Raw genomic sequence first — 23,055 nt, forward strand, 5'->3', positions numbered from 1 at the left:
AGCTCTTAATAGCCTTAATGAGGATAATAAATGATCCCAGTGGAACTGGTATGCAAATATTTTTTTAGCGCCCTGCTGAATCAGGTTTGCAAGGCTTATTTCTAAACTCAGTGGTAGAACCACAATTTTCCTGCTGCTAACCACTTTCCCTCACCAAAGAGGGTTCATTTGGGAACAACTAATGCTTTCCGAATAACCTACAAGGCACTCCAGCTGAACATTTCTGTGCTTAGTAAATATGCTATTCAGTTGCTAAGAAGAGTAATGGATCCTTAAGTGTACATAAGAATGATTTATTGCATAATGTGAATTTACAGCCCATTACGGGAAATAATTACATTCCACTAATTACAAAACTTAATAGTCACTCTAGCCTAGGAAACAGCAATGTGAGCAAGCAGATTTGCAGCCATGCATTCAAAAGAATGAACTCCATGAGAAGCAGTTAGCTGAAAATCAGTTTACCATCTAACCCCAGCTCAATTCAGAAATCTAATTCATGACAAAAGTTGTTTTGAATTAGTCTTTTTTCCCCGTGGTCAACTTCTCTAAAAACTTCAAGGAAATGAGATCATTGAAGGGAATGAGTAGAAGCATATTAAGAAAGTTCATCAGTCTTCAGATTCACCATATTTCTGATAGGGTCCTTCAGGAAGAAAGAAAATACTTTTTTGCCCATGGTGTTAGTGGATTTTGTAATGAGTCTGTAGCAATTTGATTCCCTCTGTACAGCGCAGACACACTCCTGTGTCAGGTCGTATTGCTTACACTGGGCAGGCAGTGCCAGGCTTGGTTCTCACCTTTGAGCTGTGAAAATTATGGGGAACTACCAGAACCAATTTTTTAAATGTGCAGAACAAAGGGCAACAAAGTCTGCTGGAAGATTCCCAGCTGGAATTCGGGCGGTATTTATTTTACTCTTTGGAATCTGTTTCACCTGTCAGCATCTTGACAAGGCTGCAGAGGGTGGGGCGGGCTGCAGGCTCTACAAGCAAGACATGGAATTCAGGAGACAGATTTCAGAGCAGGATCTGTTAAATTAAACAGGAAAGTTGCCAAGGACAATTTTAGAATGGCATCTGATAGGAAGTGGAGCATGTTAATTGATAGAAAGGTTTTGATGCTTAGTAAAGTGAACGTGATGCAAAAAGAAAAGCCACCCATTATGTGGAGTGGTCTGTTTAACCTTCAGAGTGACTCTTGTGGGTTTTAAGAATGACTTCTTGGCAGATTGTTTGTTTTGTCCCAGACTTGGGAAAGTAAAACCATCTTTCACTGACCAAAAAGTTCCAATTTAAAAAGATTGAGATAGGGACAGCAGATTGTCAGCAAATTGTCAATCCGTGTGCAAATAGTGGCGAGTGTGTGGCAAAACTGTTGGTTTTGGATGCATGCATGTTGCAGAAGATGTTAAATGATGATACTGTCCAAAGCTGATGAATTTTCTTGGAGAATGAGATAACTTCAAGAGCACAATCAGTTGCCCAAGGGCTTATTTAAACACAGCTGCAACTTTTGCTTCCATAACTTAAAAAATTTTCATCAGTGTGAAACTGGAAAAGCAATGTTTGGGCTATCAATGGATATCAGACAGATTCACAGCTTTGAAAATTATGCTTTTGGTCTTATCAAGACATAGGAGAAATGCAGTCTTTTTGTAAGTATAGAACACACAAAATATTTTTATCTATTTGGAGCCAAAGGTATTGTTTCAAAACGTAAGTCCTTTGAAAAGTTTCATTGGGTTTGCAAGCAGCTGATCAGGGATTAAGATTTTTGTTTTCTTCTTAAAAATACCATAAGTTTAAGATTTTGCTAAAGGTAATTTCCCTTCCCCATGTCAAATTAATATTATTTCAGAATGAAAATATATGTCATTAAATGCCATTTGGCCTCAGCTCTAGCCAAGCTAGTTGATGCAAATGACTTTCATCTCTCTCTCTCATCTGGTGCCTTCCTAACTTGTATGCCATAAAATTATCAATGAAGTAGGTATGCCAAAAATTACCTACCTTTAATTCTTTCTTAATTAGTCCAATTCCATCAGGTCCTAGGATTTACAGCTCCTGTATGCAAAATGGATTTGTTTTCTACCTGCTAATCCACATGCAGATGGAGATAGCTGCAGCTTTCTTCCTGTGCAATTTTGGTGTTGGCTAATTATTGAAAGGAGCTTTTAAAAATGGGAGAAGCAATAACAATTCATAGAAACCAGGAGGGAATTCACTTAGATGATGGTATTTGCATGTCTGCTTAGGAACTTGAAGCCTAAGGTTATATTTTCCAGTCCATGCATTTCCCAGGATTACAAACACGAGGCTGAAGTTGTTCATTTTTACCTCTGTTTACAAGTTGGCTGCAGCAAATTCCAATACACTTGAATAAATATGTTCATTGCTGTTGATTTAAATAAATTCTTGCCAAACAGGGAGATCAGATCCTGAGTTTTTCTAAGCAGCTAGAGTACAAATGGTTCAGCAGTTCAGGACTACTCAACACTTCAATATTCACACTTCCTGTAATGACAGGAAAGCAGCCTTAATGTTGTTCCTGTGTCCTTAATAGGTGACTATTGCTTACATCAAGGTTTTTTGGCATTAAAGGTTAAATAGAAGGATTGTTACTACGTTAGGCAACCTTGCCACTGACTTTCTTTTCAAACTGAAAAATAGGTTTTACTCCAACTGCAGCAGAAGCTGCTCACCTCATTGATGGATGTATCCAGTCAACAGCTGGGGAATGATACAGTGAAGGACCATTCAAATGATTTAGCTGATATATGAGCACTGGTCTGAAATTTATGGCTGACAGAGAAAGGACTGACCAGGCTCTGAGACAGCCAGGATTTAAGTTTGTCTGATATTATCACTGCAGGATGCTGTTAATGTCAGCCTGTCACTCATGTTCTGTAGCCTTGCTACTCATGTATTTTGGAATATTTGGGCTTGGTCACATCCTGTGTCATTGGAAATGCAGAGATCACATGCCTTAAATATAGTCTTTATATGTAGACTCTGCTTCTCCTCGTCAAGGGCTTCTCTTCTTAGACGATTAGCAAATATGAAAAAGGCATCTTATATAACATGTATTAAGGTAAAAATGGAATATCACTGGGGTAAAAAAGGATGTGTAATTTACCAATAGAAAGAATTGTAGAGGGGCTTGAAGTTAAGCTACCCATAAATTTCTCTGCCCCAAGAGCCATTATGTAGACTCTTTATTTATTAAAAAATCAGTATGTATTTCAAACTATGCTTTTTTGCACCACTCAGCAGGATTTCTTTTACCCTTTTTTAAGGTCACAGACACAGCAAAACTGAACCTTCCGCAGACCTGAGCAAGATCATTGTACCAACAATGATCACTCAGCCTTAATTTAAGGATGGATGTGAAATAACTTGCTGGTTTCAGGCCAGATATTTCAGATATTTCAGATATTGCTGCCAGGCAGGTGGCATCATGTATGTGTGCAGGGAACCAACTCCCCTGGCTGTGCCACGATGATTTGAGCAGCTTACACACTAAAACACTTTCTGCAGGCAGTATGTGCACAAATGAGAAGTGCAAAGCTTTTCTAAACTTGCTAATGCACCCAGCAGCTGACTGTGAATGATGATTTGCCAGGCTAAACATTGATATGCTCCTCACCCCCCGATGAAAAGCCTGATGGGGCTTTGCAGTTGTCATTTAAGTGGGGACGTGTCAGTCGCCTTTGCAGCTCAGAATGGGCTGGTCCTCTGCTGCTGCTGAACTAACATCTCTGCTGGTTTTTTCTTATAGTTCTATATGCTTTCACAGAAACATTTTCCTCTTGAATTGTATTTAGCTGCCCTCTCTCACAGGTGCTTTGCTCTTGCATCCTGAAATGTTTGCACCCAAGCAATGGATTGTCTCAAAAATCCAACATTACCAGGGAGACCCCAACAGCATTCCAGCTAAAGCTGACAAGCAGATCATGGATTGTTATCATTAAACACTTATAACTCATATTTTAAACAGTGCTCCGGACTTTCAAGGATTCAATGTAGGATTCAAAGTTGGAAGAGTGGAAGGCTGGAAAGATTAAAGCTTTCCCTGCCCAGAACTATGGCCAGGTAATGACTGAGGAATTGATTGTCCACTGAAGTTTATGAAGGCTTTGGGGCTCCTTGCCTTTCACTGTTCTGGAAAGGGAAAGTCTCACATCCTTTTACTGTTGTGTAAAGTGTGTTTTTTTATGTAACAACAGAGAAGCAACATCTAGTCTGGTTTAAACTTGCAAGTTTCCTCCTGTTGTGTGTTAAATTCTCTTGTTAGCTGGGTGTTTTAATGTTATATTGGAGTTCTAGTGTAAATATATTCTAAATAATTAACAGCCATTTCTTTAGCATGGGTCAGAAAACTTAAATCATTATTTTCATAGAAGAGAAACAAGTGGTTCTAACCTTGAATGTAGTTTTACACGAAGCACTTAAACTAGAACTCTGACTATGCATGACAGTGCCAGGAATTGGATAATGCTCTAATCATGTATCCTGGTTTCTACTGAAAAAAAAGTCAGCATTACATCTGGCATCAGATTTTTCATTTTCTTTTTTAACAACAGACAACCTGAGGGCTTTGAAAAGGTATAATAATTTTAAATTTTTATTCTGCCATGGTGATCTGATACCAATTCCTTCCACTTTGTTGCTGCACTATTCCTGAGGCATTCTGCTAAGCCACTGTAGCTGGATTTTGGACAGGGTAAGTTTTAACGAATGTTTATTTTAGACACAATACCAAAAGAGGAAAAGAAAAAGGCAATTTTCTCAGTCTTTGAAAGGAAATGTGCTAACTGGAACCTTTCCTCTTCCGTGTTCACTGCTGAATTAGATCTGTGCAAGTCATGATGGAGCAGTCCTGTTTCTGAAAGCAGACACTCGGTGCCAGCCGCCTGCCAAAGGGGCAAACGAGGCTGCTGGTGTGGAACGGGACAGTCTGTGTGCTCCGTGTGGCAGCAGCTCAGCCTTTGCCACGGTTCTGAACAAAAAAAACACCCTGCAAACCTGCCAGGGGGTTTCAGTGGCTGGATCAGCACCTACACACAGCCAGCCTTCTGTGCCTGGAGAGCCCCTGGGTCAGGGGGGCGACTCAGTGCCTTTGATTGTTTGAGGATTTACAGATTCAGTCACTGGCTGAGGTTTGCTCAGTGTGGGTATAAACACTTCTGATAACTCCGAGTAACAGGGGCATTGTCAGCTCCCTGTTTAGAAACCAGCAAAATCTCTGACTTTATCCTCCTGAAGACACCTCGTGGAAAGATTTTTCATCTGTGCACCATCACCTGCCAGGTGAGACACCGTGACATCCCTCTTGGCTTCCCTGAGATCTGTTCTCCCCTTAGAAGGACACCAGGGAAGGGGTTTTGGGGCCGTGCTTTAAATGCCACACTTCATAAAGGCATCGTGCTTTGATAATCTTTCTCCCAGCTCCTTTTCCAAGTGAGGGGTGATCAGGCTGCTGACAGGGAGCCCCTGGTCATCCTCAGCAGGCAGCCCAGCCGTGACACCTCTTCACAGGCAGAGTCACCTTGGAGGATCTGTGCTACCTTCATTTTTTTCTCCATCAAAAGTTCTGTTTAGTGTACACAAGCCTGATACATATTTCCCTTTTTTTTTTTTCTTATTAATTTATTTTTCTTTTTTTTTCTTTTTTTTATTTTTTTTTTTTTTTTTTTTCCCCTGAGTGACTAACGAGATGCAATTTGGTTCTGCTTACACGGCTGTCCAAAAATGGAAATGGTTTGGATGCAAATTTTAACATTAAATTGACTTGAAACAAGATGGAACTGTACGAAAGAGGATCAGCAAACACATGAAAGGAAACATAGTCTCTCTTTTTTTGTAGGTGACTGCCCCATTATTATATGTGATAAAGTAGGTCATTTATTCTGACTATTTATATATTAGTACTATAAATTTATTCAGAGTAGCCATTTATCAGTAAATGTTAGCTTTCATTTATTTACTAAATTATTCCTTTTCACTTGTGATTTTCATAGAACTGCATCTGAGACCTTGACTTTAATCAGGAAGGCCTAAAAATAGAAGACTAAATTTGCAATTAAACTTACAGTTTAACAACGGTCTAACATTTTTTGTAGGCATGATACTGCTGGGGGTTAAAAAAAAGAAAAAAACAGGAAAAACCAGCATCTTATTCTAAAAGTGCTATTTTTAATTAATGAGTTACCCTTCCAGGGTCCAAATCATCCTGGATTATGGGACTGCTAGTTCTCATTTCTCATTTAGCACCATACCTTTTGAGGAAAACAGTTCTGCCAATTTCTCAATTCCTCAGAAAATTCTCTCCTTTAAATTACTCTCTGAACTGGTTTACTTTAATGAACTGACATAGGGAAAAAAAAAAAAGTCTAACTTCAAAGCAAGTCTGCCCGCCAGGAGGATATGGCTGGAAAAAGCTGGTTTTAACTCTTCAAACAGTTTAACCTGCTCACACTAGAAACCTCTCTTTTGCTGGTTCAAAAATCTGGTCAGCGAATACTACCTCAATTATTTCATTTCAATCCTAGAAAATGTAATGGGTAACAGATAGAGAAGCAAAGGATTTATTAGTTTTTAAATTATGCTGACATATTTCTCTGATGTCAAAGAAACTACTTTGCTTAAATTAAATTCAATTGAAATATTAAACAAACATGATTATATTAATGTTAACTTTTTCCCTAACAAAGCTTTCCTCAGAAGTAGATCCCACAATGCAGTTTCCACACCAATATTATACCTTTGCATGTGCAGCGTCTCCCAGAAACTTCATTATTTTCAGCCCAGAGGCTTCCACTTCGGGAGAATTTTGATTCTGAGGAATGATTGATCTTCCCCATGAGAAGAAATTTGTCTGTTTAAACCAATATGAAACAAACAAACAGAGAAACAAAGAAAACACCCCAAACAACAGCCTATTACTCTGTTTCTCTGTTTAAATTTAGTCCACATGGAGATCAAGGTACATAAATACCATCTGAGAGGTGCAGAAACTTTTATTAAAAATTTAGCTGAACATTGGCACTGCAATAAATATGATAATGATAATGATGATAATAATGACAATGATGACAATGGTGATAATTATGATTATAATAACTATAGTGATAATAATAATAATAATAATATTTGTTGGGAATGTTTGTGCTGTACTCACTCTGCAGAGATCATTGCAATAAAATAAGGAATGGTAGGAATTAGATTGCTCTTCATTATTAGCATCCTGATGGCTCCCCAAGGTGCACTTGGAAAAAACCCTCAAACACTGTGAGAAGTTAATGTGAACACACTGCTACCTTTCCCCAAAGGTTAATAATTCATCCCCACACATGTGAACTACCAGAAGGCCCTAATCTGTGCTGAACTAAGGGATTTCACTTTAAATCTACTTTTCTTTCCAGAAAAGCCTCTTGATAAAAGCACACTGGCTAAACTGCAGGCTACATTATTTTCCCAGCTGAGTCACTGTGATGAGACAAGGCAGGAGGAAAAATCCAGGAGGAATTCCTTGAAGGGGAAAAATATTCAAAGTAAAAATGACAGTCAGGGAAGCACAGTTTACAAAAAAAGAGCCAGATTTCTTTTCCAGCACTGGCCACACAACTCTGGCTCTTTGCAAAAACAGTTTAGGGCCTTTCTGAGCTTTTTTGCAAGCTTAATTTAGCTTCTTTTATAGCTAAGGTGAAGTCCAAAGAGGTCACATGTAAGCTGAGGGAGCTCACTTGTATTAATTCTGCAGTTTTCAAGCAGTGTCATCCCTTTAGGCGTTTTAGCCTCATCATCCCTGAGGCCTGCAGGACACAGGATCATGAGTAAGCTCAAAATAAATGGAATAATTCAATATCCTCAACCTTAAACATTCAAAGACCATGACTTGTCTCCCTGCCCCCATGCTCTCTGCATTGTGTAAATTAAGTTCATTTTTTTAAAATGTGGTGTTTGGTTTTTTCGCAGCTAAATGGGTGAATCCCTCTATTTGCTTTCACAGAAATGTGTTTCAAAAATGTTTTCAACTCATTGATCTGGAAACACTTTTTTTTAAATTAAAAATTGCCAGCAGAGATCCTCACAAGCATGTGAGAATTTCAGAAGACAGAACAGTCTTTACCATGAGAAGTTGCCACATCATTCCTGGAATGACCTCTACGTATCCTCCACAATATCCAGACACACCAAGGGATTTGCCTGGCTTTTATTTTCCCTTTGAAGCTGCAAACCTCAAGTTAATAAATGATTCTTCTGCTGAATTCTCTGTGCCTTTCCCCATTCATGGGAACAGGGAGGAGCACGCATGCCTGGAGATGAGCAGGATTTTGGGGCACAGTCCCTTGGCTATTTGCTCTTCAGCCTTAGGATGGACTTTGCAAAAGAAAAAGCTACTTTTATGGAGAAGTTTAAAGGCAGGAGGGAGATTTAACCAGCTAAGCTCAGAAGGGCATGATAACAACAGAGCAGCTGGAGGTTATTAAAGGATTTATGTCAAGGTTAAGTAGCACTGTAAAGGTGTTCAGCACAAATTTCTGTTTCTTCCTCATCTCTAAGGTTTCCCCTAGCCCCAGCAGCAAGCAGGCAACAGGTAGAGTATTATATCTGTGCAAAGAAATCCCACAAACCAGAAAAAAATGTTCAGGATGATCCAGGAGAAGAACAATCTAATTTTCTGTAAAAATCATTCCTTCTCTTATAATGAAGACTGCACACAATTTTATCAGGCTCTTATTTGGTATACTTTGTTAGTAAATAATCATTTTAAGTATATCAGAAATGGAGCTTTTTTTTTTTTTTTTTTTTTTTTTTTTTAAATATATATGAGAATCTGTGAGATTTAAAATGACCCAAAATTGTAAAGCCAGTACCCTCGGGGTATGGGAACAACTTAAATCTACAATCTTCTTTTTGGTGTTGCTGAAGCCTGAAGTTCAGTCCCTTTTCTAATTAGGTGGTGTCACCCCATGTCATTCCTCAGAGCTGCACTCATTCTGCAGTATAATCAGAAATACACACACAAAAAAAGGAGAATCAGGGTCAATTAAATCTGTTTAGGTTCTGTTATTAATTCAAAACTAAAGGAAATTTTCAATCTGCTGGGCAGAACGCAGCAGAGCTGAAACTGAGCAATCCATAACCTCGCTTCATTTCTCAATGAAGTTTTAAATTTAATGGCTTGAAGGCTTCTGCTCCTTCTTCTCTGCAAGTCTCTTCTGAAGAATCAAGCTACCTTTTTCTCCTCTCAGGGACTTTCCTCTTGCTTGCAATTTCTATTCAAATGTTTGTTTTTTTTCTTTCCAAAGCTCATTTCTTTTTCCATCCTTAAATTTGACTGAAAGCATAGGGTTGTGATTCTTTAATTTTTGGATTGTGTAGCAGTGAGATATTGGTTTGTACATTCCAAAAAACGTCAAACTCCATGCTCTGAGAGGTTGGAAGTACTAAGAAGAGAGGCAGCTCTGCAACCTCCTGATGGAACTCAGTGAAGTCCATGTGGCTCCCACTAAAACGCGTCTGTAGGAACTGGCTGATTGCCTCTTCTATACAAACCTGTCCCATTTCAGCATCATTTGAAGCCCAGTGAACAAAATCAGGCTGTCACTTTTATCTTTTTTTTGCCAGAGTTGGTATTTTTTGTTCTGACTCAGATGATTATTAATTCTTATCCATATTAGTCTCACAAGCCGTGAGTTCTACAGCACTTCTAGCTAACAAACTAAAAATGGAGTTGTATCTCTCTCTCTGTAAGGCCTCTTAAGGATAAACTGTCCAATTAAGAAATGTCCCCTCAATTATTTTTACTTTTTACCCAATAACCAACCATCCGTGGCCCTCAATGTGGATTTTTGTATCCAATTACAAAACACCATCCAGACCCATAAGAAGAAGGTGGAAAAGAAAGACAGCCTCCACCCTAAAACCTCCATCTTGCTTTATATATATATTACTGTATTCTAAAACCTTAAACATTAAGTTTTCCACCCTGTGATACTACACACTTCTGTTTAAACAACACACTCATAATCCCAGGGCCATCACTCAGTTTTGGAAGCCTGTTCCAAGGCCTCAGGTCAAATGCAATGTTTGCTTGGGGGTCAGTGCCTGTCAGCACAGACAACCTGAAATTCCCAGTGACCAGGGCTCCAACAGCAGACACATGGCATGGAAAAGCCTGGCTCTGGCAGGAAGATAAAGAGGATGGGCTGATACATCTTCACAAATCTGTGATTCCCTGACTTGGAGGTCCCCTTTGCTTCATCAGTTCCATCAGTTTCAGCTGGATTGTTATGAAGTGGCAGGTTTTTGTGCAAAATAAAATCAATAGAGGTGTCTGTACTGCACAGCACACAGTATGGAGGAGGAATCAATCAGCAACATAAAACCGTCATTTAAAAAAATAAAATTTAAAAAGGGAAAGCTCCTAAATTTGTAAAATTAGGAAAATATCTGCTGCCCAGCAGGTTCATACTGGAGAACAAAATACCTTGCAGTTTCTGCTGTCCTGGCATTACTCTCTGGAGAGAAACTACAGTTGAAAAAATGGTTGTGGTAAATAGGAAACTAATTGCTGACCAGCCGTTTTCAGGAAGGAAAATTAGGCAAGTGCATAAACAACTGCGATTTTAATACAGAATGAACTGCTATATAATGTTTCTAATATACATATGTATAAATTAATGTATAGTGGTTCAGCAAGGTTATTAGCATGGCAATTTTAGTACAGTAATCTAAAGTACAATGCCTCTGTTCAGTCCCTGGTTTAACTTCCAGTGGAGAACTTTACTGGGAAAAAAAGATACTGGTATTTTCTTTAAGAAATGCACTATTTAGTCCTATAGATTTGGAGATTTCTTCAATATTCTAGTCTACCTTTTTTCATGGCAGATACAATAGATCTGTTCTTTATGAGCATAGACAAAACAGCTGCATTTTGCTATTTGCACAGAAAGGAAAAGATAAGGAGATCAATTTTGCCTCTGGTTTTGGCTGAGAGCTGGTTTCTAGTCTTTTTTTCCCCATAGAACTCTTGTTCAGACTGTGCTGGGTCTTCTGCTCAAGTAAGTTTAGTGGCTGCTGCAGGGTGATGAGTTTCTCAGATTTTTGCATGAAAAACACCCAGAATGCTTGCATTTAAAAAAAAAAAAAATCAGATTATTCTGTTACAGTTATCACTATCAGGCTTAGTCACATTGCTTAGACCTAATGGTATTGTCTGAGCATAGCTCAGCTGAATTGCAGGTCATAAATTCTTACTGTGCTTTATAACTTGTTTATTGATGTCTGTGTTTAAAGAAGTGACAAGGATAAATAACCCAGTAAACAACATGAAAAGCAAGAAATCTTTTCTCAGATTACCAGTTTGGCTGCTCTTTCTTTTAGGAAACATTAATTTCATTTGTGTTTTAAAAAGTGACTTAGAAAAAGAATCCAGTAGGAACATGTAAAACAAGAAAGCTTTCCTGAGATTACCAATTTGCTGCCCTTTTTCTTATGAAACATTTCTTTTGTTTGCTCATTTATAAATCAGGAGAATGACTAAAATGTGCTTTCAATTTTTTTTAAGTTGCTGAACCCATGGATTTTCACCTTTGCATTCCTATCACCTTTAACCTGACACAAGAATTTAAAATATTAAAAGATACATTTGTGTTGGGAGTGTAAGTTATTTGGATATTACAAGCCATCTAATAACTTTTACAGTGCTTGTAAAGTGAGAACAACATCCAATTTGAGCAGTTGTTTGGAGAAAGGTGGCAAATTTTGTCTCAGTGATATAAGATACCTTAGCACAAAGGAAAACCAGCACTGAAACTGCAAGAGAGAGATATATAGAGACCCATAACAACAGAAAAAAAGGGAATTTTTCTCACTATTTACTGCAAGTGCAGTGTTTAACAACCCAGGCACTGGAAGATGTTCTTTCTATGCTCATCCTTTCCTAACCTTGGTTAGGAAAGTGGCATATCCTGCTCTGAATACATATATTTAATTTCATCTCTGTGTCAAGCACAGGCCAGATGCTCTTAATAAGAGACAGTAGAGAAATTTAAAATAACCCCACAGCTTTATCCTCTTAAATCTGCTTCTATCTGGCTGCCCTGAAAAATGAAGGTGCCCTAGATTGAGCTGCTGATGAGTTTTAAGGATCAGTGGAAGGTTTTTGTCGTGATTCCATTTAGCTGAGGTCATGGCCATGCATCCTGCCCCAGTGTCTGCTGACAGAGCAGCATCAGCCCTCTCTTAACCAGGAGCTTTGCCCCATTTCTTTTCTTTTGGTCACCACCCCAGCAGATGATGTGAGTGCTCCCTTAACATGACCTGCATTGGTTTCAGTGCTTGACTGCAAAAAACCCTTTGCTAATATTGGCTAATTTTCATTCATCAGCCTTGAGGGGAAGGGAAAGAGAGGGAGGAAGGAAATTCCTCCTTGTTCCAGAACAGGAGGCTGAACTGACCCCCAGCATGGGGCACTCCTACAGCCCCATTTTATATGAAAATTATTCTAAATTACAAATATCAAGGTACTGCCTGCATGCAGCAGTCATCACTAGGTTTTCCTGGACTCTTCCCTTCTGATTTTAGTAATGGCAGGAAAGCTTTTGAAGATGGCAAACCCCTTCCTCCTCCTGTTCTTTTGGAGCTAAAATATAGGAGCAAATAAAGAACCAAATAGGTGAAATGTCCAAAATGGCGTAAAGAGACAAAAAAAGGTTTAAAAATTAAATTCCCAGAGTCAGAGCTCAATACCTTAACCATTCGTTGTTGCAGCATTTTTAAATTTTCCTGGATCTACAGACCCCCTTCACTAGGCAACTCCTCTGGAATAAACAAATGTCATTTCCACTGGCATCAAAAACAAGTGTCTAGCCCAAGGAAACATAAATGGCTTGACAAAAACTATTCCCTGTGTCAGGAAGTAGAAAAGTGAATATTTCACCTCACAGTTTGTACATTATTTTTGTTTACTCCAAATGTCCTTAGACTCCTGTAAATTAGAATTTCTCATGCTCACTTTAGAGAAACAAAGAACAGTTATTATTTTGAACCATTTCGTTTGCTCTTGTAGCTGAAAAAGTCAGTTCATATGCACTTGCAGTATTTCCAGCTTTGCTCTACTTATAACACCTCCTGTTTTAGTCTCACCGTGGTTTTCACCATGACAGAATGCCAGTACAATCCATGGAATTAATTTGGAAACCTATTTGTCTTTATTTTGTTTCAATATTACTGCTTTGTGTTCTGTTATTTCATCAATATTATTTCATTTCTGAAGGTATAGGGAAATATTTTTAAAGTACTATAGATACTTAATTGCTCTTTCAGTGTGCACTATACCTTAATATTTAATAGCAGACACTGGTTCTTATGACAGGAGACATTTTCCAAAAGGTACCTTTTCTACTTATCTTTAGTACTTCTTGCAAAAGCAAACCGAAATGAAAATGAAAATGAAAATGAAATGTGTATGTGAGACACGAATTTCAGCGTAAAATTTTCCCTGATCTTTTCTGGTCTGTGGTAAGTGGTTGAATTAATTTGCTTTCCCAACATCATTTTGAACAATACTTTGGTATGAACAAAATTATTGTGTTGAAACCTGTGTGCTACCACGTTCAAAATGCTTTCAATGTTTACCCAATCTTGTACATCTTTATTTTACACTGCAATTTAAAAGATAGATCATCCTTCTGCCTCACTCAAGCAATGCATGTTTATTATCCAGAACTTTGCAAGTTCCAGTTGTTTTTCAGAGACATTTCAGTGACACTACTATAAAGAAAAAAGGGAATAAAGGATGTGCGCTCATTAACCAATAGTCACCTTGCAAATGAAATTTCTGCCTCTGAGAGTTAAGCGAAAAAATATAATTCAAGACTGCAGAGGAAATGAAGGACTTCACCTTATTTTGGCAAACATATTACTGCATGCTCATATGAATGTTTTCATTGTTATGTAGTGAAAAAAAAAAAAAAACAACAAAAACTGGAGAAGTCTCCTGTGCTTACAGTTTCAGTCTGTTTTTTTTTTTATAACTTGAGAAGTTTCATAAAGCCTGAGCCATAAATAATAGAGAGCTGGTAAATGATTTAAAGCAGTTAAGGTAATTATTGCTCGGGCATCATGCAGTAGTAACACCCAACATTAGTTTATTACCATGCATCACAAGTGGTTAATCCCTTATAATTTTCTCTTTCGTCCTTATAAACTGCTCACACGCATTTCCTTATAAACTCTATCAGCTGATAAGTAACACACCAAGTATTGGCCGCATTTTGTGTTCAAGTTTCATTTCCGCAAAATTTGATTTCTTATTTATCATGAAGAAAGCATAATTGTTGGCACAGTGGACAGTTACACATGGGATATATATTTTTATTCCAGCAAGCATGGCATGTTTTATTATAGGAAGTCAGACACACAGACTTTGTACCAAGAATTAATGGACTTTTCTGTTTTGTTTTCTCAGGAAGTTATTTTACCTTCAAGTGCACCTTGCATATATGCACAATATGTATAAGGAAGGAAGCAAAGAGGAAAAAAATCTCATTGTATGTGGGCAAACGTCCTTTCCTGCGGCAGAGCTGCTGGAATTCCACTGCAGCCATTTCCCTTCCAGGAGAGCAGATTGGAAGTGCTGTCAGCGAAGTGAACAGATGGTGTCAGCAATGACTGACACCCACTGGAGCTGCTGAGACACGGGCATCCTCATCTCCTGGCAGGCAGCTCGGGTTGTCATCCACTGACACAAGCTACAAGGTGTGAACAGCACCAAGCTGGGGGGCTAAAGCTGCTCCCTTCCTTTCAAACCCTTCTACTGTGCCTGCTTTTACAGAAGTGAGGGGGAGAGGTTGGAAGGGAGTGTTGTCAATGCTTTCAATAATGATGTGACACGAAGGTAAATGCTCTAACTGGCCACTTTCTCTGGTTCTTTGTACATTTTTGAAGACTGCCACTCCCAAACCAGTCGTGTGCAAGTGCACAAGCAGAAATTATGAATTAACATCCCTGCTTCATGCTTCTAATCAATGTCATGCTTCCAATAATCAGGAGGGTACTTAAAACCCACTGATATTACTTGACCCATCCTCTTTACAGCTCATTTACCTCATACTCTAAATGTCAGATTTCCATACAGAAATCAAGCAGCCTCTTTTCATGGAAGCCTTTCAAGACCATGCAGTGAGTGAATCCACAGAAAACTATTCCAGATGATGGTAATGTGGGGTTTAGTTCGTGCATGTCACTGAAGAAAGTGCTATTTAGTAGTTATTGAAATGGAACTTAAGCAAGGCAGTCATTTGAAAGTAGTTTAGGAAGGGCATCTGCTGGGTGGAATTAACTTAAAAATGGATCCACTGAGGATATTTTTAAAATACATTTTCTTATATCCCTCTTATATCCTGACTGACACAGAGGTTCTGACTGCTAAATCAAATCTCTTCCCCTGCCACAAGTTTATAGAAAAGCTGCATCCTATTTTGATAAAATTAAATTAATGATGACATGAAAACCTATAGGAAAAAAATCGAGTAAGTGCACTGATTTGCATTATCAAGACACTTCTCTGGAGCTATCGTATGCCTGGTTCCCCAGCCCCACAAGCAGCCTTGCTGCTGCCATTTCAGAAAACTCACCTGTGTCAGCAGGCACACTCACAGCTCAGCACAAGATTAGGAGCTCCTTGGGCAGAATATAGGACAGTCCCTGTGTGTGTACATGCATCTCCTGGAGCTGTGCTGCAGTCAGGGATGAAGCTGAGTTCAGACTTTCGTTTCTTTGCTGATACTGATTTTTTGTACTATTTAATGCGTTCTATTTAATAAGCACCCAGGACATGTGGATTAAATCCTCCAGTATTCTTGGCTTTGTGGAAGTCTGAGAAACAGTGTAAAATGACATACTATGAAATGGAACACAATATTTCAGTCCTGGTTCCTATTTTTAAGAGCCATACATGACTTCGTACAGACCAATGGAATATCTCAGATATTCAGATTAATTTACTTCCACAGTGAACAACTGAAGAAGAGCTGGATTCGACACTGAGGGTTTGTATTCATACACCTAAATAACTGTTGTCTCTATTTTGAGTAGGCACAGTGATGGTATCTGCTGATTGCCAAAATGAATTAATTTATATCAGAAAAAAAGCATTGCCTGAAGCAGTGCTTATTGCAAAATACATTTCTATAAAAACCTGTGAAATTCTCCTTTAACAATGGTATTATTACACTTTAGAATTACAATCTCATACTGTTACTAGGTTATAAACACTTTGTGCCATATGAATTATTTCATGTTATTTATTTTTGTTTGACAGAACAGAAGACAATTCTCAGACTATAAAAGGTTTCAAGCTACTTGAATGATATTCTCCTCTGGAAAATAAAATCATTTATTAATAATCCAAGTAACAAGAATGAGATTTTAGAATGATCAGTCTGTTTCCTTCTCTACCTACTTGTAGCATGAATTAGATTTTATGCAGGAATAAATCTCCTTAATTTTTTATAGTAATTGAAGAATTAAATAAGGAAAATTATGACAATGAATCAATTACTCAAAAAAAAAAAAAAAGAAAAAATCTTGAGTAAGTTCTCATGGATATCCCTTAAATATTTAAGAAAACATAAATTTGGGTTAATAAACACTAGAAAGTGTAAGGATTTATTGTGCAGATCTCACCAGTAACTCAACAGTCTTTGAGGAATAAGTAGAATTATCATTTTCCAGTTAAAATAACACAGTAGACCAATGCAGTAATGACATAAAGGACCAAAGCAAAGAAAAATTATTAAGGTGCTCCTTAATATATATAATATTATATACACAAGCTGCAGGTATGATACAGTGATCCTCTATGCACTGGGGGAGACAAGGAATTTGGGTAACAAGGCCCTGCTGTTGATTAGATAAGATATGGTGTAAAATGGTGCTTCAGCAGCCTGGATCATCTCAGTACTGTGCACAAAATGGGTTTGGATCAGTGAAATAGATGAGGAATCAAAGAACTTCCCCACTGAGATGCTCATTTCTACTTATGGGAAGTGGTGCATAGGTGAGTGAAAATTATAAACTGTAGGTTCATAATCCCTTGAAACTAATTAAATATTCATCCTAGAAAAGAATCATTGCAGGTGACAAGCCTGTGGCTGAGATGGGCCCACCCAAAGCGTTTCTCCTCTTCCCTTTGCTGTCAAGCAAGAAGTTGGCATGTAAGGAATTTCTCCCTTTGGGTAAGATCTTCCCACCCACTACTTTTCTTTCCATTTCTTGCCTCTGAGATTGCCAAATGCTGCCCTAGGCAGGGATTCTGGGCTAGCAGGTATTAAATATGCCTCAATTCTCTCCTGGCTTTCAAGGATTTTCTCTTCCCTGTCTGTCACCTTCACTGCTGGGAGTGGTGACATAACCCAGAGCTGTCCTTGCGCACTGCCATTTCCCTCCTCCCATCCCTCTCCTGATTAACATTTGGGTTTATATATGCCACTGGAAATGAGTTCTCTGTGATCATTAGACTGCAGTTGATCTGATGCATAGTAAATATTTCTTAGAGCTTTCTTTGTTTTAACACAGGGGGTTGATTTCTTTTATTTGCTTGCCTCCAAACTTTTCACTGTGCACACGTTGTGCTCTCCTCAGCCCAGAATTTTGAAGCACAGAGCTTTCATGTTTCATAAGAGCTTCCCGAGTTTTATTTTGAACCTTGTTGTTTTGATAGTTCTTTATTCTGTCAGCAATGACTGTAATAGGGTGGTACTCAGGGGAGAGGGAGGTTCGTGCTACAAAAAATACCAGTATTTTTTCTGAAATCCCTTATGCTGGGGTTATGTCTGACTCCAAAAAGACTTGTCTAACCACACATTCTGTCAATCATCCAAAAGAGAAGATCTATATTCAGTCTCTGTTCAGTCCCTAGGAGAAAGCAGGCTAGACATCCCAACAAAATAAATGTAGGAATTGGCCTGAAAAAGATAGGAAATCTATAGATTCAAATTGGTTTTTTTCTTCTCTAGACCTGGCCTTTCTGTATGCAATAAGATAAATGCTTGCAGTTTTTCCACTGAAGTATGGAGACAAACATGGAACTATACTGTGTTCCACCACCCCTGAAAAAAGGTAGAAGCATCCCAAAATGAGATTAAACTGTTCCTGTAACTAAGGAGTTGGGGGTAGATGTAAACATAAAATTGCAAAGATTAACTTTCATCACAGAATAGAAAAGGAATCATGGGTGGCCCAGAGGATGGACAGCAAGGGTGGTTTCTCTGAAAGCTGTGGTGAAGTCACTTTTGTTTCTTCTGTTCGCTCTACACTGAGTACAGCAGGCACAGGGGTTTTCTGCCATCCAGTCCTACACAGTAAACGACTTCTGCAGCCAGACATACACAAGGCCAAGGTGCTCTATAGGCTTGTCATTTCAGAAAATCCAACAGATCCACTCAGTTCTTTGTGTTTTAGCCCTGACAAATTAGTACTTTATTGTGCTGCCTACACACACGTGCAGGTCACTTCTTTCTTCCTAGAACACGGGTTATTTTGCAAATATTAATGAATTATCAAAATGAAATGTAACCATGGCAGAAAAAGAGTAAAACTTGCCAGATGTTACTCTCAGGCCACAGCTGACCCAAATCCATCCAGGATCTGAGTGACTTCAGATTAGATGCATGAATCATCTCCAGCTTCCTAAATGCCTGAGCTGAGAAAGACTGAAATAAGGTGGGTGAAGACACTGGAGAAAGGAAGTGCCTGAAGGTTTCAAACTGAGGGGAAAGGATTGAACTTGGTAAACTTTTGAAAATCTGCCTCTAAGTGGAATAACCATTACAGGAACCAGCAACAAGCACAGCAGATCCCATTCCCATCATCATTTTCTGTGCACTGCGCAGGTAATACCTTTTTTAAGTGATCTCTGAATGGGCTTGTAGTTGCCAGAGGACACAGAAATTATTGTTTTGGTCATGTTTGACTGGGGCTGCTTTTTCCTTTATTCTTTCTGGAGGGTCTTACGGGTTTATTCTGTAAAACTATTTTCCTTCACAGCCTTCCAGGGGAGGACTGGGGTTTTCTGCCTATTGTCTTTCTGTCTGAACATCTCCTTTTGAAGATTTCTCTCAATGAAAAACATATCAATAGCCGTCATATTATTTCTACATCTAATTAATTTCGGGCCTGTAGTTATGGATCCCTGCTTTCTCACTAGAAGATAAATGGCAAAATCACTGAGCTAGCAAAAGAGTCAGGAGCTGAAAGGGAGTGAAAAACTAACGAACTAATAAATACAAACCAAATTTCAATTGAGATAGCAGTGATCTGTAGGTTAAAAAGAAGAAATAAAGAGTTCACTTTTAAATAGTATGTTGGAATCAAAACCTCTGGACTGTCATCTATGGCGATTGTGTTGCTCAGCAAATCATCCTAGTTTATCTTAAATATGTAAACTGAATTGGAAAAAATTTCATTGTCTTTAAAACAGATGGTGGCTTCCAGCCATTTCAAACCATAAGCACAGGGTTAAGAAGCTAACCTTTTAAAATTCAGAGGTACTAAATATGTTCTGTAGAGAGTGATGGATGTTTACATGTTGATTTTCCGAGGGTTTTTTTCAGTTTACATATTGACAAGTTTCAGAACACAAAATAAAGACATATTGTGTATTAGCCACACTTGTTTTAGCCCCTGGCTGTCTGTGTACATGATCTCCATTTAAGGTAATCTCATTTCTCTTAGCTGCTCCCTCCTCCAGAACTTCAGGCCTGCTTTAACAATGCTGCTAATCCCTGCCTCCTGTAAAAACAGCATCTCCCAGGGGAATTTGAATTACTGGGAGAAGCAAATGCTGCTGCTTGGCAAACTGTGCAGAGACACAGAGTGATTTTTAAAATGAATACTGGTGATATCAAGTGTTGAATAACTGCCCTGCTTATCACCTAAATTACTTTTAGCTCCTACTCCAGGTCATTCACAAAGTCTAAATCTAATACTGCATTGTCTTTCGTGTCTCAAACCTGTAACCTCAAGAACGTGGTGCTCTGATTGGTCTAATCTGTTCTGCCTAGTGAAAGAAACAGCTTTATCATAGGAGGTGAGCTTCTTAAAGAGCAAATCAGTATTTTGGTTCTTAGAAATACATGCCACCTTGAAACCCAAATGTCATGATATTATGGGCTTGCAATTACACATCCTTCATCTGTCTAAACTCTCTGATTCTCAAAATTTTGAGTTTCCAGACATGACCTTCATCAAGGTGAATGTGAATGGAACACACTTTGTGTATTACTCCTATCAAATATGCACAAGTTTTCTGCTTGTTGGAGATACAATACCCCATGTACCTTTCTGTTCCAGTGGAGGTCACTCAATCGGCTCCGTTTGGTCACACTTTGAACTGAAAAAAATTAACATTTTTTCAGACAAAGGCTTTCTCCAACATTTTTACATTTTGAAGTGGTGGGTTCTTCTGAGTTTATTATCTTTTCACTATTTATGGTTGTTTACTTCTCCTTACCTTTTAAGAACAACCCAAAGAAAACTGTTCTACTTTTGATTGCAGCCGGTGCCTCAAACAACAGCACTATCAGGTTCCCACAGAAGGCACTAACCAGGCTTTTTTTCTGTGTTGAATTAGTTGCTAGTACAAGGGGGTTTTTATCCTTTTTTAGTGATTTTAAACGGCAGAGAGTGACTGCAAAACAACAAAAGGCCATCCTGCCCTCCAAAGTGACCTTGACATGTAGACTGGATGGGTAATTTGGCTGAACGGTATTGGGAGATTTCCTATTTGCAAGAATACTCTGTAGATCTGCAGTGTTTTATTGGTAAAAAGGATTGATAATCAGATTTGATCTCAGAATAAATTATATTCTCCTGAAAATAAAAGCTGGCAAAGAATAGGGGACTCTGGCCCTGGTTGTGGGACCTCACCCTCTACAGGGTGTTTCAGTTCTGATGCCTTCCTTGCACTACACTGAGGAAATCCTGTGACAGAGAACAGAGGGGGAAAAAGAAATTAAAAAAAAAGGTGAAAGGGTTGTTTCAGGCAAGGGGGGTAGGTGTGGCTGAAAAGATCTGTGGATTATTCAGACGTGCCAGGATAGGTTAATCTGCTTTCCCTGTGGAAAGTGGTTTAGATCCTTCTTGCCCTTCAGCTAAAGATGCAGCACAAGGTGTCCAGTGCTGGTGAGACCATCACGATTAACCATAATGTATAGAGAATACAGATTGGTCCAATTATACACGAGTTTTGGCACCAATTCAGTGACTTCTGTGCAATGTGCAAACACTGAAAATGTTTGAATGCTCCACTGTGGGTTGTTTGTGCTACGTCCATGCCTACACATAAAGTATAGACTTTATGTAAGAATCACTGTTATTAAAGGTGGACAATCAATAATTTTGTCTAATTAGAGAGTGAAGTGACCACTGGGCCCAGGAATTAAAAGTTCCTTTTCTGTAAACTAAAAATTACAGTCACTGATTTGTATGACAGCCATGCATGTTATTCCCTGTCATTTCCCCAAATATATTTTACAATAATCACCCTTTCCATAAGCATGTAAGGGTACACAAATTTTAACTCAAATTGCTGTAATTACATCTAATCTAGTCAAATTCATTTTTATTAAAGTTCACACTGTGAGACTAATGAACCTAAAGCACTGAAACCATTCTCATTACACACAGTTAGATCTATTTACTGAATCTGCATTGTTGTCATGCCCAGAAGGTGAAAGTAAAAACCCACACCACCAAGATGCAAAACACATCTTCTCAATCATTTTCTCTACATGAAACAGTTTAAACCCACTGTGTTCTAGCAGGAAGGGGGATGTGAGCAATGTTTCCCTCCCTGGGTTTTAATGTGAAAGAATGGTTGACTGATGAAGGGTGGTTTAAAGGATAATGAAACTGGAAGGAGAAACCTCAGCTGCTGGTGATGGGCAGGGAGATGATGCAGACAGCTGAGACACTTCTGGAATTGATGTCCCCAGAAGCTGAAGAAAAGATATCTGACACACAACTAACTGTCCTTTCATATTATTTCCCCAAATCCTGTAGGCAGGGAATTGTCTTTTAAAAAAACACTCACAAGTTCGCTCTTCCCCTGTTTGTCCAATTCCCCCCTCAAACATGTGCTCCCACTGGCCAACAAGCAATAGAGAGGCTGAGGGAGCTGCACAGGGGATGCACATGCAGCAAGGAAAATGGGTGTATTTCCATCTGTGCTGGTTTTCACAACACAGTAAATCTATACTTTGAAGGAGTGGCAGATATATTACAGAGCAAAGCAAAATAAACTCACAGGTTTTTTTCCAACGTGAGTTTCATCATGATCCCTTTGCTCAAAAGTCCAAGTAAATAGATCTTCCTGTGGGATTCTGAAGAAATGTTTTGAGGTTCAGGAAACTGCTTTGCTTTTCCCTCCAAGAAAACCAGGGCAGACAGGACTGCAGAAATGAAAATCACTGTCAAATCTCCTAAATTTCACCAGTCAGTTCCCCAGGCAGAAATTACCTATTTACCTCGCTTCACTTCCAGAGCTCTCTCTTGAGAAAGGAGCACAAACAGGATGCAAAGGGACAGAATTTCCAAATAAAAGCTTCTCCACAGGTAACAAAACCTTATTTTGCCACACAATCAATGAGAAGTGTCCTGTGCTAATGACATTTCTGCACCTGGCAGAGAAAGACCACTTCTCATTCCACCCTCTTGGTGCCTCCAACGCAATATCCAATTTCTCCATGGCTTTACATTCATGATAAGAGCTATCAAAATAGATTATCTCCTCACCTGCCTGAAGGGAATGGCTTTTATATATCATATTTTGTGTTGGGTGAAATACAGAATTACTTTTTGCTCCATCTACATTTTCATTGACTTTTTTTGTGGTAGTTTTTCAGTCATTTTTAGCCACTGATAATTATGGATTATCCAACACAAATCCATCAATAAAGCACTGCAGATAACTCCTCAGTAATGAGAATACATAAATCCCTCACTCAATAGGTTATGCAATCAGTTCACTGCTTAATAAAAA

Source organism: Sylvia atricapilla, chromosome 2 (genome assembly GCF_009819655.1).
Source record: "Sylvia atricapilla isolate bSylAtr1 chromosome 2, bSylAtr1.pri, whole genome shotgun sequence".
In the NCBI taxonomy this organism is placed as follows: Eukaryota; Metazoa; Chordata; class Aves; order Passeriformes; family Sylviidae; genus Sylvia; species Sylvia atricapilla.